This window comes from Triticum urartu, chromosome 2A, assembly GCF_056163025.1.
Source record: "Triticum urartu cultivar PI428250 chromosome 2A, HENAU_Tu73, whole genome shotgun sequence".
NCBI classification, from domain to species: domain Eukaryota; kingdom Viridiplantae; phylum Streptophyta; class Magnoliopsida; order Poales; family Poaceae; genus Triticum; species Triticum urartu.
Window position 1 is genome coordinate 594,603,564 of NC_141874.1, and position 18,494 is coordinate 594,622,057.

The window sequence follows — 18,494 nt, forward strand, 5'->3', positions numbered from 1 at the left end:
CTAGAGGTGCGCGGCGACTCGAACCTTGCAATATCCCAAATAAATGGAGACTTTGATGCCAAGGATCCAAAAATGGCAGCTTATTGCAACACCGTCCTAAAAATATCAGCTCGGTTCGAAGGGCTCGAGTTTCACCATATAGCCCAGGAAAATAATCAGGCGGCAGATGTCCTGGCACGCATCGGCGCAAAACACGATGTAGTCCCCCCCAACATCTTCTTGGAAAGGCTGTTCAAGCCATCCGTAGTATGGGAAGGGGAACCCGACAATAATAGCCTGGACCCAACCGCACTGCCCAACACCGAACATTCTAACACAATTGGAGGCTCTGCCAATGAAATAACACCTTCAGCCCACATAATAATGGTCGTCATCGCCCCGTGGACAGAACCATTCCTCGCCTACCTTACTAGGCAGGAACTCCCCGAGGACCAAAATGAGGCACGCTGCATAGTGCGGCGATCTAAAGCCTATAAAGTCCATGAGGGAGAGGTTTATAAGAAAAGCACTACCGGAGTCCTTCAAAGGTGCATCTCCGAAGAGGAAGGGCGGAACCTCCTGGCTGAAATTCATGCCGGACTCAGCGGTCATCACGCTGCAGCTCGGTCCCTTGTAAGCAAGGCCTTCCGTACAGGCTTTTATTGGCCGACGGCCCGGGCAGACGCCCAGGACTTAGTCCAACGATGCGTCGGTTGCCAGCTCATTGCAAACCAAAGCCATATGCCACCCACCTCCCTCCAAACTATCCCCATCACTTGGCCCTTCGCGGTCTGGGGGCTTGACATGGTTGGACCCCTTAAAGGCGGAACCCACAAGCAAAAATACTTACTGGTCATGGTGGATAAGTTCACCAAATGGATAGAAGCCAAGCCTGTTAAGACGGCCGAATCCGGACCGGTGATAGACTTTATATCCGGGGTTGTACACCATTACGGCGTCCCCCACAGCATCATCACTGATAACGGCACGAACTTTACGGCCGACGAGGTAAAACTCTGGTGCAAAAACATGGGCATCAAGCTCGATTATGCTTCTGTCTATCACCCAAAAACTAACGGCCAGGTCGAACGTGCAAATGGTCTTATCATGAGCGGCATCAAACCCAGATTAGTGCGGTCCCTTAAGGAATCTAATACGCACTGGGTAGAGGAGCTCGACTCCGTACTCTGGGGGTTGTGGACCACGTCGAATCGCACCACTAGATACACACCATTCTTCATGGTGTACAGCGCAGAGGCTGTTTTGCCCTGCGACATAATTCATGACTCACCTCGAGTGCGCATGTACGAAGAAAGAGAAGCAGAGCTTGATCGGCAGGACAGTTTGGACGCCTTGGAGGAGGAGCGTGACGTGGCAAAAGCCCGTTCCGCATTCTATCAATAGCAGGCTCGAAGATACCAAAGCAGAGAAGTACGGGCCAAAAATTACAACGTTGGCGAATTAGTTCTACGCCTGCCGAACAAGAAAAAGGACAAACTCAAGCCCAAGTGGGAAGGTCCCTTCATAATTGACCAAGTCCTGACTGGTGGAGCGTACCGCCTGCGAGATGCATCTGATAACCGACTCGAGCCGAACCCATGGAACGCAGCCCGTCTCCGAAGATTCTATGCCTAGTGCCGGACTTTGTGTTCGTCTCCTTCCTCTGTCCATTTTTTATATACTTTCTGTCTTACATTTCTCTCCTTCTCATCTCTCTCTTATAGCCTTTAAAGGCTCATAAAGTGACGCGCTATCTGTGCTCATTAAACCTGGGGGCTTCTTTAAACAGAAGCTTATTTATACGGGCTTCATGCCCAACACATGTGTCACACTTCCGCATGTACCTTTTATTTACCATTATATGCATCGATATGACTTAAGTTTTGGCCAAGCTGGGTTGCCTGGCTCCTGTGCTTACCCCTACGTTCCCGATTGTTCGGCTAGGTGGTAAAGGGAGCACCTCTGCGATTGTTACTGCCGGGTCAGCCGGATGTGTACCTCAGACTGGGTGAAGCCGAAAGCTAGCGTTCTTAAGGGAATATTCGGTCGGTGAACTAAAGATGATCTTTTTTTTCTTCACTTATTTATCTATATGCCCCCAGATGTTTTTCCTGCGTCTCTTTTCGCAGAATGGACATGCACTTTAGGGCATGCCTCCCAGGGAAAGGAACCCCTAACGGAACTATTCTCCCTGGAAGATGTTTCTTACTAACCATGTAATATAACATAACTAGTTGGGCACTTGTCTGTTCAAGCACTAATGACCCCTACGCCTGGTCTCCATGCATACCCCGGTTCTTCTATAACCGCGAGGGTATTCGGACACACTCCGGACCGTCGGGTCCCGAGGTTGAAGCGAAAAGGTCGCCATGACAAATGATCTACAATCCGGCTAGAAGGCATTACACATGTTAATTAAAATTACATAGTCAATCTGACTGATTGTATTCCTCTTCAATACCATCTAACAGGCTGTCTAGCTTACAGTCCTGTTGGGAATACTTTGCGGCCAATTCTACTTGGCCGTATACTAAGCTCACAGGGATCTCCTTCCCATCGGGCCCCACGGGTCCGACCTCGGCCATGCGGTTTGGGTCAGCCTTCGTGTACCGCGTCGTCACCATGGCCCAGGCCTCCCTGGCGCCTTGACGGCAGGCCGACATCTTCCACAATCGGAAGCGCCGCCATGCTCCCTTCAGCTTCTCTACAAGCTCTCCAAGGCCTTCGGGCATGGAGACGGATGGCCACAAGGCCTGGGCGACGCCATGCATCACTTGCCGAACTCGCTCGTGCAGTTGGGAGAGCTCGGGAAGAAGGTCACCCATAGAACCGGGCATTTCCTCTGCAGGACGACCTGTTAGCATACCTACAGACATTAATCTGTTAGTCGACTTCCTCGCCGAACTCTTTTTTCAAAGTTCGTTTAAGCACTTACTAAATATGCCGCGTCGAAGCCGCTGATTCTCCTTAATGGAGTCCAACAGCTGGGCGCAAACATCCTTCAGTTCAACGCCCAGCTTGGTGTTGGCATCTTGGAGATCGTTCTTCTCCCGCCTCACCTTTGTCAGCACATTCTCACCAGCCTTCAGCTGGCGTAGGAGTTGTTGCCTTTCCGGATTCAATCCGGCGCCATCTGCAATTTCATTTGTCAGATTTGCACCCATGTCGCACTTCGCAAAATACTTATCTTTCGAAGCATATATTACCATAGGGGGTCTCCTTGGGATCCCCTGCCGCGGCTAGTGCGGCCTCAAGTTGGGCTTTGCACTCTTCCAGCTCCTGGGACAGTAGGGTATTCTTTTCTGTAAGAACCTGCATAACAAATGATCCTTAAATCAGTTATTCTAACTGTTTCATGTCTCGGGGGCTACTGGTATATATATAATTACCAAAAAAATTCTCACCCGTATGTCTTTTACATATTGCTCCGTGGCTCTGGCTAGACCATTTTGAGCGGCACGGAGGTACGCATCTCCCGAATTGAAGGCATCTAATGCCTCTTGGGAGAAACAAGCGTCGCGAAGAACTGTCCGGCGACGCCTGTGGTTCATGGCATTCTCCACCTCGGAATTGGTGGCAGACAGCCTGTCCGCATCCTCTGTCGGAGGAGCGTCTGGTGCGCGCCTTGTGTTCGCCTCCGCTTCTGGACCAGGCTTTGGAGCCTGGCTGGTGGAGGCGCGATTGGCAACCTCTCCGGATATAGTCCGGCGAGGTCTCTTCGTCCTAAAGAAAGCACGAGCGTTAATATGCCTTGAAGGAATAACACCTGGGAATAAGATGGCGCGCTATACCTTTGCGCCGGCGACTCAGTCCGGACCGTACTTCTTTTCAGCCCACGGGGCCTTGCCGCCCCTCGTTGGCTAGTCGTCGCAGGCTCGGCCTCCCGTATCAAGGACCTCCCTTGCAAAACACGGTTGTCATATGGCAATCTAAAACACGCGAGGATAGATCCCTTTTCAAAGTGCTGGGACTTACGTTTCAGTTACCTGTGAGGCTGGGAGTAGCCCTGGGTAATCGGCCGTAATGGCCACCAAGGCGTTGTCCTTGATCAATTGATGAAACACCCCATCAATCAGCTCCACAGATAAGTCCGGATCCTCTTGAGAGGCCAGGTCGAGGCACCGTCCTGGATCCTCGGGTTGTGGAGGAGGGCTGTTTATTTCTTTAACAGCCTGGCACCGTTCCTGTGCTGAAGTCGTTAGACTGAATATTTAATGATGGGAATATAAAACGGATGGGCAAGTAAAAGTGACCACTTACCCAGCTTGGGGGATTGTACATAGAAAATCCACCCTGTGGGTTGACGCATAGAAATTCCTCCTCTTCTCCCTTGTACAAAGCGGACAAGGTCTTTATTAGAGCGGAAGCCGAATCCGGCCCCTTACGGCCGTAGCGGGTGGCGTCGTCCTCCCCGTTGAAGTCCCACATGGGGTGGCCTCTATACTGAAGCGGATGCACCCCTCGCATGATGCATGCGGCCATGACCCCGATCATGGTCACTCCGGAATGAGCTAACAATCTTATCCGACCCATCAGGTAAAGAACGTCCTTGTCACTTTCCCTCTGAGGGCTCCGTGGACGCCAGCTTAGGCGCTTCTTTAGGGGAGCGCTGTTGAACTCAGGGAGGCCGATCCGGATAGGATCCGGCAGCGGGACGTCCTCTATAAAAAACCATTTCGAAGGCCAGTCCTCGGACACCTTCTTTGGGGTTCCGGATAGATATCCGGCCCCGGCGATGCGCCACACTTCAGCTCCACCCACTTGATATATTGACCCCTTCTGAGAACGGGGCACAAGGCAGAATAGCTCTTTCCACGGCGCGAAATGAGCCTCGCAGCCCAAAAACAGCTCGCAAAGGGCTACAAAGCCCGCGATATGCAATATGGAGGCAGGCGTGAGATTGTGCAGCTGGAGGCCATAGAACTCCAGGAGCCCCCGGAGAAACGGATGAATTGGAAATCCGAGCCCTCTTATTAAGTAAGGGACAAGGCATACCCACTCTCCTTTGAAGGGATTGGGGCGCTCTCCGCTTGCTCTCCGCCATTATAGGTGGCAAGTTCAGCTCGAACCGGGACCATATAGGCCGGGGGAAGAAATCCCTTGGTCTGGAGTGTCACTAGCTCACTGTGCGGGATGGAGCATCTCACCCAATCTCCAGGCTGAGGGCTGGAAGGGCGAGAGGAGGAGCTGCGGTGGTCGGCCATGATAGAATGGACCTCTGTCGGATACGCTCTGATGAATACTCGCGGAAGGGAGAAGGTGTGGTCTGGATCTAAATCCTCGTCCCCCTTAAATAGGCGGCTCATTCACGCGGCTAGGGGTGTAAATGTAAAAACACCCTGACTTTTCATATTTCGTTTGACACGTGGAAGACGGCCATTATTGGGCGTAGAAGCCAAGGAGCGCTACATTTACAAGAAACTGAGCATTATTCAACAGGTACACGGAATTTGGAGGAGAACCCGCCTTGCAATGGCGAAGACAATCTGCGCACCAGACTCGTCGTCATTGAAGCCTGGTTCGGGGGCTACTGAGGGAGTCCTGGATTAGGAGGTGTCCGGATAGCCGGACTATACCTTCGGCCGGACTCCTGGACTATGAAGATACAAGATTGAAGACTTCGTCCCGTGTCCGGAAGGGACTTTCCTTGACGTGGAAGGCAAGCTTGGCGATACGAATATGTAGATCTCCTACCATTGTAACCGACTCTGTGTAACCCTAACCCTCTCTGGTGTCTATATAAACCATAGGGTTTTAGTCCGTAGGAGAAAAGACAATCATACCATAGGCTAGCTTCTAGGGTTTAGCCTCTCTGATCTCGTGGTAGATCCACTCTTGTACTACCCATATCATCGATATTAATCAAGCAGGATGTAGGGTTTTACCTCCATCAAGAGGGCCCGAACCTGGGTAAAACATCGTGTCCCCTGCCTCCTGTTACCATCCGCCTAGACGCATAGTTCGGGACCCCCTACCCGAGATCCGCCAGTTTTGACACCGACAGTTAGGGTTACACAAGGTCGGTTACAAAGGAGGAGATATCTATATCCGTATTGCCTAGCTTGCCTTCCACGCCAAGTAGAGTCCCATCCGGACACAAGACGAAGTCTTAAATCTTGTATCTTCATAGTCTAACAGTCCGGCCAATGGAGATAGTCCGGCGGTCCGGAGACCCCCTAATCCAGGACTCCCACAACCCCTCTCTATTATTAAATCTCATCTTTTCTAAACTCTCAGATGCCTCTGAGACGTGACCCCGGATTTACCTTCCCGCCGGAGCTCACTCATTTGATCCAGCAGCAGAACACATTGATGCAATTGCTAGTCCAGAATCAAAATCAGGGGAACAACAACAACCCACCACCACCACCTGTTGATCACTTAGCCCGTTTTCTTAGGCTGAATCCACCGGTGTTTTCCAGTAGCATTGAGCCAATAGTAGCAGATGATTGGCTCCTCAAGACAGCAAGGGAGTTGACCACGACAAGATGCACAGATGCGGAAAAGGTGAAGTTTGCCACACATCAGCTTGACGGACCCGCAGCATCATGGTGAGAGAATTTCATCGCCACTTCCCCTATCGACACTGTCACATGGGACCAGTTTTAGCAGGCTTTCCGTACTGCCCATGTTTCAGCAGGAGCTATGGCCATGAGGAAGCGTGAGTTTCTCAACTTGCGCCAAGGATGACGGACAGTTGGCCAGTATGTGGAGGACTTTAATAAGTTAGCACGTTATGCCCCAGATGACGTTGCTACGGATGCAGCTAAGCAGGAGAAGTTTCTGGAAGGACTGAATGATGAGTTGAGCATGCAGTTGATGGTAGCAACCTTCAACAACTATCAGGAGTTGGTAGATCGTGCTCTTATGATTGAAGGGAAGCAGCAGCAGATTGAGAACCGCAAGAGGAAGTATGGACAAGGGAAGTACAATTTTGGAGCTCAACAGAAGCCACGTTTTACCCCTAGAGCGGGAGGACATTTTCAGCATACCCATGGAGGAGGTAGCTCGCACAATCATAATGGCCCCAAGAATGGTAATGGGAATGGAGGAAGCAACGGCCAGAACCGTACCAACCCATTAACCCCAGCCAAGAGAGACCTGAGCCAAGTCACTTGCTTTAAGTGCCAGAAGACCGGACATTATGCCAATGAATGTCCTGAGTCTCAGAATTAAATGGCAATGGAAACTCTGGGAAGAAGCCAAACCCTTTCAATAGGGGACAGCTGAACCACGTTAACGTCGAGGAGGTTGAAGAGCAGCCGGATGCAGTAATCAGCAAGTTTTTGGTTAAGTCATTTACTGCAATCGTTCTTTTCGATACTGGTGCATCGCATTCATACATATCAAGGGAATTTGTGGATAAGTATAACCTTCCCACCAAAGTTCTTAGAACCCCTATGTTAGTAAGCTCACCAGGAGCGGAGTATATGGCCAGCTAAGGATGTTTTCAAGTGCCATTGAGTATAGGTAGGCATGTGTTTCCCTCGGATTTAATCATTTTGGAATCACAAGGTTTGGATGTAATTCTGGGTATGGATTAGCTGTCGATGTATGGAGGAAACATCGATTGCGCCAGTAAGTCAATTTTTCTTACCACCCCAGAAGGGAGAAGGATCAAGTATGTATCCCGGCATGTGCCGAAGAGGACTCAAGTAAATTCCTTAACAGGAGTTGTGCAAGAGGAAGTACCAGTGGTAAAGGATTTCCCTGATGTGTTTCCAGAGGAATTGCCAGGCATGCCACCGCATAGAGACATTGAGTTTTTGACTGAGCTTTTGCCAGGCACGGGGCCAATATCTAAGAGACCATATATGATGCCAGCAAAGGATTTGGAAGAGATTAAGAAGCAGATTAAAGAGTTACTGGATAAAGGATATATTCGCCCAAGTTCTTTGCCTTGGGGATCGCAGTACTTCTAGTGGAGAAAAATGATGGATCGTTAAGGATGGTTGTTGATTATCGAGGATTGAACGAAGTAACAATCAAGAACAAGTACCCACTACCGATGATCAATGATCTGTTTGATAGATTGCAAGGAGCTAAGGTATTTTCCAAGATCGATCTGCGATCAGGATACCATCAGTTGAAGATTCGAGAACAAGATATACCTAAGACGGCTTTTACCACCAGGTATGGGTTGTACGAGTATACCGTTATGTCATTTGATCTGACTAACGCACCTGCATATTTTATGAACATGATGAACAAAGTGTTTATGGAGTTTTTGGATAAGTTCGTCGTAGTGTTCATTGATGATACCCTAGTTTACTCGAATAATGAAGAGGAGCATAAGGAGCATTTGAGTTTGGTACTTGAGAAGCTCAGGGAACATCAGTTATATGCCAAGTTTAGCAAATGTGAATTTTGGTTGAAGGAAGTCGGATTTCTCGGACACGTTATATCCGAAGAAGGTATAGCAGTAGATCCCACCAAGGTTGACACTGTGAAAAATTGGGAAGCACCAACAACAGTTGGAGAGATCCGGAGTTTTCTTGGACTCGCATGATACTACCGGAGATTCATTGAAAATTTCTCAAAGATTGCAAAGCCTATGACGGAGTATTTGAAGAAGGATACCAAGTTCATATGGACTAAGGAATGTGAGGCCAGTTTCCAGGAGTTGAAGAAACGTCTGGTTACATCAGCAGTGTTGATTCTGCTAGATCAGACCAAGGATTATGAGGTGTATTGCGACGCTTCACGTCGAGGACTTGGAGCAGTGCTTATGCAGGAAGGAAGAGTTGTTTCATATGCCTCACGACAGCTTAAGCCTCATGAGTTGAATTATGCTACACATGATATGGAGTTAGCAGCCATAGTGCATGCATTAAAGACTTGGAGACATTTTCTCATTGGAAACCATTGTGAAGTATACACGGATCACAAGAGTTTGAAGTACATTTTCACACAGAAGGAGTTGAATCTCAGGCAAAGGAGATGGTTGGAGCTCATCAAGGATTATGATATGAGATTGCATTACCATCCCGGAAAGGCTAGCGTAGTAGCTGACACATTGAGCCGTAAAAGCCATGTCAACACATTAATAACGGGAGAAGTACCAAGGGAGTTAGCTGAAACTCTTCATGAGCTATGTTTGGAGATAGTCCTGAGAGGCTATGTACCAGCATTGGAGATTCAGTCTACTTTGATGGATAAGATCAGAGAAGCCCAGAAGACTGACAAGGAGATTGCTTCTATTAAGGAAAAAATGAGCAAAGGAAAAGCTAAAGAATTTCGTGAGGATGAACACGATACCTTATGGTTTGAAGACCGTGTTTATGTGCCTAATGATTCGAAGATCAGGAAGTTGATCCTGCAAGAGGCCCATGATTCACCATATTCGATTCACTCAGGAAATACCAAGATGTATTTGGATTTGAAGGATACTTTCTGGTGGACCGGAATGAAGAAGGATATTGCGGAGTATGTAGCAGTTTGTGATGTATGTCAGAGAGTAAAGGCAGAGCATCAGAAGCCAGCAGGATTGCTACAGCCATTGCCGATACCCGAATGGAAGTGGGATAAGTTAGGCATGGATTTTATCACCGGATTACCCAGAACTCGTTCAGGCTATGACTCGATTTGGGTTGTAGTCGATCGTTTGACCAATGTAGCTCATTTCATTCCAGTGAAGACTACCTATACTAGTGCCAAGTTGGCAAAGATATACATGACCAGGATCGTATGTCTGCATGGAGTTCCAAGGAGCATTGTATCAGATAGAGGAACCCAATTTACCTCAAAGTTCTAGAATCAGTTGCATGAAACTTTGGGTACCAGGCTAGAGTTCAGTACAGCTTTCCATCCGCAGACAGATGGACAGACCGAGAGAGTCAATCAGATTTTGGAGGATATGCTGAGAGCTTGTGCGCTAGATTATGGATCTAGTTCGGACGAGAATTTGCCATACACAGAGTTCTCTTATAACAACAGTTATCAATCCAGTTTGAAGATGGCCCCTTTCGAAGCCTTGTACGGAAGGAGGTGCAGGACCCCATTATCGTGGGATGAAGTTGGAGACCGTCAGTTGTTTGGACCAGATTTGATTAAGGAGTCTGAACAGAAAGTGAAATTGATTCGCGATAGGCTCAAGGTAGCCCAGTCCAGGCAGAAGAGCTATGCAGATTCTAAACGCAAGGAGACAATTTACGAAGTCGGAGACCGAGTTTATCTTCGAGTATCTCCACTTCGAGGAGTTAAGCGCTTTTGAGTTAAGGGAAAGTTAGTGCCATGTTTTGTAGGACCATACAAGGTTTTGGAGCATATGGGAGAAGTAGCCTACAAGTTGAAATTGCCCGAAGGATTGTCAGGAGTTCACGACGTGTTCCATGTTTCCCAGTTGAACAAGTGCCACGCGGAGATGGCTGATATACCGCTGAGAGATACAGTGCCGCTGGAAGCAATTCAGTTGGACAGTGATTTGACCTACAAGGAGAAACCAGTTAAGATTCACGAATATGCCAGCCGAGTCACACACAACAAGGTTATCAAGTTTTGCAAAGTTTAGTGGAGCCACCACACGGAGGATGAAGCCATCTGGGAACGAGAGGAAGATTTGCTGAAGGACCACCCTCACTTATTTTCTAGCCAACCCGAATCTCGAGGGTGAGATTCATCTTAAGGGGGGTAGGTTTGTAACATCCCAAATTTATAATTTGGAATGTTATACACTAGATCATCATTGCATATCATATTTTATTGCATTTTGGGTTGATCCTAGAAATTCTACGCAACTCAAGGACCCTCGGAGAGAGTTGGGAATTTCGTTATTTTCATATTTGAGTTTTTCTCAAATTTTGAAAATAGGATCATTTGATTTTATTTTTTTATCTTCAATTAGTTCTATTATAAAGAAATATTGAGGATTTAATAATAAAATCAAATAAGATTTTATTTTGGTTTTATTTGCTATTTTATTTGAATTTAGGAAAAATGCGCGTTTTTCAAAATTGCATTTAGGCCCCAAATAAATGTTCATCCTCTACGGCTTGATTTTAGAAGCTGGGGAAAATTTATTTCGGGATTTTTGGAGTTCGTTTAGTATTCCTTTTGTTTTTTTTCTGAGCGTAATTATTTTAAAAAAATAAAAATCCGAAATGACCTTGGGTCGTGTCCGACCAGGACTATGCCTGGCTGAGGCTTTATATAGCGAGCCACCCAGGCCACCTCAGCCAAAGTCGCGCCGCCGCCCAAACCCTAGCCGCCCGCGCCGCCCGCCCTAGTCGCCGCCGCCGCCGGAGCCCCGCCGCCGACGAGGTCGAACCGCCGCCGCCCGCCGTTTTTCTAGAAAACCGTTGGTTTTCACCGGGTTTTTTTCAGTTTTTTTAGATTCGTTTTTTTAGATAGATCGATTTTTTTTCTCGGTTTAGTTAATTAGCGAGCATTCGCTCGTTCGTTCGTTTTAAAGAACGTGTTCTTCGTTTAGATCCAGATAACGAACGTTCATTCGTTAATCTGTTCGCCGTTTTTCTTTTTCTCGGATTAAATCCGCGATTTTTCTGATCGCGATTTCTGATCCGATTTTCGTTTTAGTTTAACTTTTCGCTCGTTTGTCGGAATGAGGCGATTCAAGCGCCTGGAGTTTCATCTCGAAAACCTCTTTCCGTTTAACAAACTCAAACAAGTTTTTGCCTCTGTAAAATTTGACCTAGGTCCAGATTAGTAAATGAAGCTTGTTTCTTTTGTCGTTTGCCTTTCGTTGCTTCGTCCAATTTGATTCTTTTTTTGCCAACCGGAGTTCTTAAGTTGAACTTTCTGGTTAGATCTCTTATTTGAGTTATACCTGTGCATTAGTTGAGTTCTTATTGTATGTTTGTTTGTTTGCGATAGAGTACCCGGAGTGCGCCGCTTGCTACTTCGAATCGCTAGGTCTTGCGGATCATCAGCAAGGCAAGTAACACTTTGATCATACTTTCCATTACCCAGTTTTTATTGCATTAGATCAATCCTCACACATTTCATGATTAGGATCTAATTAAATTGTGGGTTTGGGAAGTAGATGAGGTAGTACCTATTACCTATTATTATCAAACCTTTGGGAGTTACTTCTACATTTTCTTATTATGCCATGCTATGCTAGTAGACGTGGATTGGGTGAGTGTATCCATGACAGATGTGAGATTGTTAATTTAATAGTTTATCTAAGGTGGCAACTTAAATACACATCTAGGTGGATTGAGGCACCTGGGTATTCCAGCGATTGCCTGTTTTCTTTTAGACCGCCACCCAGGCTCAAAAGGATCATGAGATTATTCATGCTAGAAACTTCCGTGTGCAGCCACAAACTACTATGGGCTCTAGCATATTTGATTAAGTTGTGCGAACTCTTACAGTGGTTGACTAGCAGATGTAGGGGAAAGTATGTGTAACGGTCTACCCGTTCGTAAGGTGCAAGCGCTTCTGAAAGACTATATCTCATTCATCCGTTTCTCAAACACCATGTAGTGCGAGAATCCCAACGGAGGAGATCGAGTCTTGTGGGGAAAAGTGCGCAAACCTCTGCAGAGTGTATAAACTAATCATGGTTAGCCGTGTCCCCGGTTATGGACATCTTGAGTATCTAGTACTTGGATTATCATGTGAATCTCATCATGTTTAATTACTCTAATTAATTTTGTTGGGTTTTAATGATGATGCTTAATTGGGATTGAGAGGGTGTCTACACTCTCAATGTTTAACAACCACCATGATAGTTAAATAAAATTTATTCCTTTACAGTAGGGAAAAATTGGCTTTACACAAAACTATAACCATAGAGCTTTCCACCAGCCAAATATGCATGTAGTATAGTTTTATTCTTTCATTGTTCTCTATGTGTTACATTGCCAGCATATTCCATGTGCTGACCCCTTTCGGGCTGCAACGTTTATGTTGTAGACTTTTTCAGACGACGAGTAAGGTGCTTTTAGGTCATGGTTCTATACTCAGTGATGCCGTTGGAGTTGATGGACTCACTTATCTTCCAAGACTTCCGCTGTTATCGTTATTAGATGGCCTTAAGCCATATTTTTTGTAATAAGTTCTCTTTTGAGACACTCGATGTATTAAGTGTGTGATTGCTACTCTGCTATAAATCTTTCAAGTACTACGTGGTGTCAGCATTACTGATCCAGGGATGACACCAGAGCATAGAGATTGGACCGTTTGAGGTCTGGTCGCTACAGGCACAGCACCATCAGCGAAAGTAGGGGCGGATGTAATTTTTTTACATCCGCCCCTGCGCGGTAGTACCGCTTGCCTTAAGCGGTAGTATCGTGTCGGATTTTTGCGCTGTTTTAAGCGGTAGTACCATGTCGGAACTAGCCACGGACATTTCTTTATTTGTCCACGGCCTTCCCAGGCTGGTCCAACCCTTCCTTGCTGTAGTACCGCGCGAGCGGCAGTACCGCTCCAGCTTCGTTGCTACAGGCCTGGGCTAGCTCCTGTCGTGGCCACAGTAGTACCGTGGTTCGCTGCGGTAGTACCGTGAGCCCTTGCGGTAGTACCGCTTGAATGGCGTGGTAGTACCGCAAGTCGCGAGCTGGTTAAGTGGATAACGGTTGGATTTGTCTCTCCACTATATAAGGGGTGTCTTCTTCTCCGAGTTGACTACCTCTTCCAACCCTAAGCTCCATTGTTGCTCCAAGCTCCATTTTCACCCGATCTCTCTCCCTAGCCAATCGAACTTGTTGATTTTCTAGGGATTGGTTGAGAAGGCATCGATCTACACTTCCACCAAGAGAAATTCGATTCCCCCCACTAATCCCTTGCAGATATTGTTACTCTTGGGTGTTTGAGCACCCTAGACGGTTGAGGTCACCGTGGAGCCATATTTCATTGTGGTGAAGCTTCGTGGTGTTGTTGGGAGCCTCCGATTGAGTTGTGGAAATTGCCCCAACCTTGTTTGTAAAGGTTCGGTTGCCACCTCCAAGGGCACCAATAGTGGAATCATGGCATCTCGCATTGTGTGAGGACGTGAGGAGAATATGGTGGCCCTAGTGGCTTCTTGGGGAGCATTGTACCTCCACACCGCTCCAACGAAGATGTACTTCCCCTCAAAAGGAAGGAACTTCGGTAACACATCCTCGTCTTCATCGGCTCCACTCTTGGTTATCTCATACCTTTACTTGTGCAAGCTTATTTGTGTTATTTACCTTGCTAGCTTGTGTGCTTGTTGTTGTTGCATCATATAGGTTGCTCACATAGTTGCATGTCTAGACAACCTACTTTGATGCAAAGTTTAATTTGGTAAAGAAAAGTTAAAAATTGTTAGTTGCCTATTCACGCCCCCCTTCTAGTCAACTATATCGATCCTTTCAATTGGTATCAGAGCCTCGTCTCTTCACTAAGGACTTTGTCGTCCGAAGAGTTTGGTTGACACCGTAGATGCTGTGGAGGAGTACTCCGGTGTGAATCCGATCTCGTCTACGAGCGATAGGGGAACCGCAGTCTCTCGTGAGGAATTCAATGTGGCTTTGGAAACATTGAAAACCTCCATGAGGACCGAGGTTGAAAGCATGTTTAATAAATTCATAGAAGGGCTTAAACTTTCCACCGCACCGTTGAAAGTGAGCGATCCCACTAACAAGGTGACGGATGCTAACTCCGACAAGGGGGAAGCTACGAGTGAAAAGGCTCCTTCTAGTGGTAAAAATGGCACCGACATCTTTGCCCATGTGGAACCTCCACTTGTTTATGGTGGACCGATTCCTTCCACTCATTTGAATCATGTCGGTCCTCCCCCTAAGATTGTGAAAAATGAGGACTTTGAATCTTGGGTCTATCGTTTCAAGCGTCATTTAAATCATGTGAATACTAATCTTTGTAGAATCAATGAAGAAGGTTTCTATCCGCATGACCAAAGAAACTTCACGCCTAGAGAAGCCACGGATAATCAATTCAATGAGAATGCTCTCTTCATCATCCAAGATGCAATTCCACCCGAAGATCTTCCTCACCTTCGGCCCTTAGCCATGGTCAAAGATGCATGGCACCAAGTTGTTTCCCTCTACAGGGGAAGCGCAAGCATTCAACGCTCCAACTATGAAGTGGTGCAAGATGAAGCCGATGAGTTTGCAATGAAAGAAGATGGAGAACCTCGTGAGCTTTATCGGAGAGTAACCAAACTCGCGGTCTCACTCCGAGATCATGGGAGCAAGGATATGGATGACAATTGGATCAAGCACAAATTCCTCAAGGCAATGATGTCTTACCACAAGGCCATGTCCTCCGTCATTCGTCAAAGGCCGGACTTCCACACCTTTCCTCAAGTGAAGTGTTGGATGAGTTTGTGGCTATGAGCATCTTGGACAAAACCGCCGACAATGCGGTGCTATGTTCTCAAAGAGCAAAGAAGCCCAACCTTGCGTTAAAGGCCAAGGTGAGGGTGGAAGAAGAGGACGAAGAGGAAGAAGAGGATAGCAACCCCGAAGATACAAAGTATGCCTATCATGGACACATGGCTCTTGCTTCAAGGCAATTTTGAAGCAAGAAGAACTCAAGGCCCAACTTCAACAACAAGAACTCAAGTGGCACGAAGGTCAAGCAACGTATGAGGACTTGCTATAATTGTGGCAATGTGAGTCATTTCGTTGCGGAATGACCTTATGAGAAGAGGGAAGACAATGATGGCAAGCTCATCCGAAAGGACAAAGTCAAGTCTTTCCCCAACAAGAGCAACTTCACCAAGAAGACTCCTCCCAAGGCGTTGGTGGTACAAGAAGAGTACAATGAGGATGATGATGATGATGATGAAGATGGTGAGTCGGTTTCCATGGCCTCCGTTGCCATTGCGACAACTCCACGGGTGTCACTCTTTGACTCACCCAATGAGAACATCACCGCCAAGTGCCTCATGGCTAAAGCCACCAACAAGGTAACCCCAACATCAAAACTACCATCATTAATAATCCTTCTTTGACAGATTGCATTGATGAATATGAGGGATCTAATGTGGAGTAGAATGAGTTTGAGTCCTTTATGGGTAAACTCAAGGGTAAATCCAAGAAGCATTTCGTTGCTCTCTTGGAACAACTTGGTGAAGCCAATGACATGATCGAGGCTCACAAAAATACTATCTCCAAGATGGAGGGGCATAGTCGTGACTATGCCGATGAGATTTCGGATCTTTCCAATATTCTTGAGGAAGGGCGTGGTCTTCGTTTGGCTCTTGAGGAGTCACACAACGTTGATCACACTAAGTTAAAGAAAGATTTTGATCATACTCTTGTTGTTTCTCGTGTGCTAAACTCCGAGAAGGCCAAGCTCGGGGTTGATCTTGCTAGACTCAAAGAGGAGTTTGACTTACTTGACAAGGCTCACAAGGTCTTGAAGGGTGCTCATGCTAGCCTCAAAGAGTCTCATGATCAACTTCAAGTAAAGTTAACCAAGGAGAAAGCCATTTTTCCTCGTATGATGTTAATTCTTGTTGTAGGTAAAGCGAACGTTAAGCGTGCGTAGAGTTCTATCGGTGGTCGATAGAACTTGAGGGAATATTTGTTCTACCTTTAGCTCCTCGTTGGGTTCGACACTCTTACTTATCAAAAGAGGCTAGAATTGATTCCCTATACTTGTGGGTTATCACACGCTAGGGTGTACTTCTCGCTCACCAACAACCCGTCGCCTTTCACGTACATCTTTCTTGTACCTGCTCGTCGTTGCACCAGCGGTGCCAACAATATTCACGATTTTGTAAAATGTTTGTGGATTCAAAAAATATTCGTGATTTTGTAAAAAGTTTGCTTATTCAAAAAATGTTCGTCATTTTGAAAACAAATGTTCGGAAAATCGAAAAATGTTCATGACTTTCTAAAAAGTTCATGTACTAAAAAATGTTAATGAAATTGGTCAAAATTTTGCCAATTCAAAAAATGTTCATGAATGGAAAATTATCCTAAAAATTCAGAAACTGCCCATGACTTACAAAATAGTTTATTCACTCATAAAATGTTCGCTGATTCAAAAAATGATCATGCATTTCAAAAATTGTTCTTTAAATATAAAAATGTTCATTAAATAAAAAATGATCATGAATTTAAAAAATGGTTCCACCAATTTCCAAAAAGATGTTCGTCGGTTTTGGAAATGTTTGTCGATTCAAGAGAATTGTTTTAAAATATGTTCACAATTAAAAAAAATACTTTCGAATATTATAAAATATTCATGAATTCAAATAATGTTCTTGATCTTAGAAAATGTTCAAAAATTTGTAAAAGAGCTTACGAATTTCAAAAATGTTCATGATTTAAAATATGTGCACGAGTTTAAAAAATGTTCATGATTTAACGAAATAGAGAGTTATAGTGTGTCTCAGTGATGCAGCAAAATATGGTCATAGCATTGGAGATTATAATTTTTATTTCCCGTTGCAACGTACGGGCTCTTTTGCTAAAATACAAAATTGAAATCCACGGCCAATTACAGTCGCGTTGGGGGGGGGAGGGGGGGGGGTTAGTTGCGACATCTCTTTTTTGCTGCATCCCGACAGCTCCTCCCAATTTAGTTATCCCCCCCCCCCCCCAATTTAGTTGGGGGGGGGGGGGGGGGGGGGGGGGTTGAGTGAGGAGCTGTCGGGATTAGTTGTCGGTCACATTTCAAAAACTAGGGTTGCGACACTTGCAGTCACATTGATGCCCGTGCAGTTACAATTGGTTGCAACACTTGCAGTTGCTACTCTAATGTTGAACCGACAACTAATCCCGACAGCTCCTCACTCAACCCTAGTTATAGTCTATCTGTGTTCCTTTCAGTTGCAGGTGAACTACAACGCTTGCAATTGCCGAAAATGCTCATACGCGGCCGCGCGTTGCAACGCTCGACCTGGGCATCGCGCGTACGACACTGTCGGAAAAGGCGCAGGGCCCACCCACATGTCCAGACCATCCACAAAACTCTGCCCCGTGATTTCAATGGTGGGGCCTAGTGTCTCCTTCCATATATAAAACTCTGCCCCGTGATTTCAACCGGTGGGGGGCCTGATTAATTAGCATCACCCTGATTTCTTTACAAGGAAACTTGAGTTCCTAACACGCTGTCGGAAATCGATCGTTCTAACGCGCGCGCGCGTAATAGTTCTACTTTGCAATTGCATGTATAGTATGTCAACAACACATAAGGCCACAAACAGGTCGTCCTGGGTCACAATTAGAATACCAAACAACTAGAAAGAAAACAAAATAGCCACGATGGATTGCTTCACTTGGAAAATTCATTCGCTAGAATGCACAAATCACAACGCACTTGATCCGCTGGTTGATGAGGTGAATGGGAAGATAGTCCTTTCCGTAAACTTTTCCCTAAATCTAGCACCAAAATTACCCCCTCTCCCGTGTGAAGTTTCACGTGCATTTTTGAATATGAATTTTAAATCAAACTTTACAAATTGTGTTTTTGAAATCATATTCATTTATGTTTGTCGGAAAAAAAATTATTTTTTACCCCGCAATATTTTTTAACTTATTGTGTTGATAGAATAGTCATTGTATATGAATCCGTCAAGCCATCCGTTCTCCATGGACCGTTCGGATGGTCAGAAT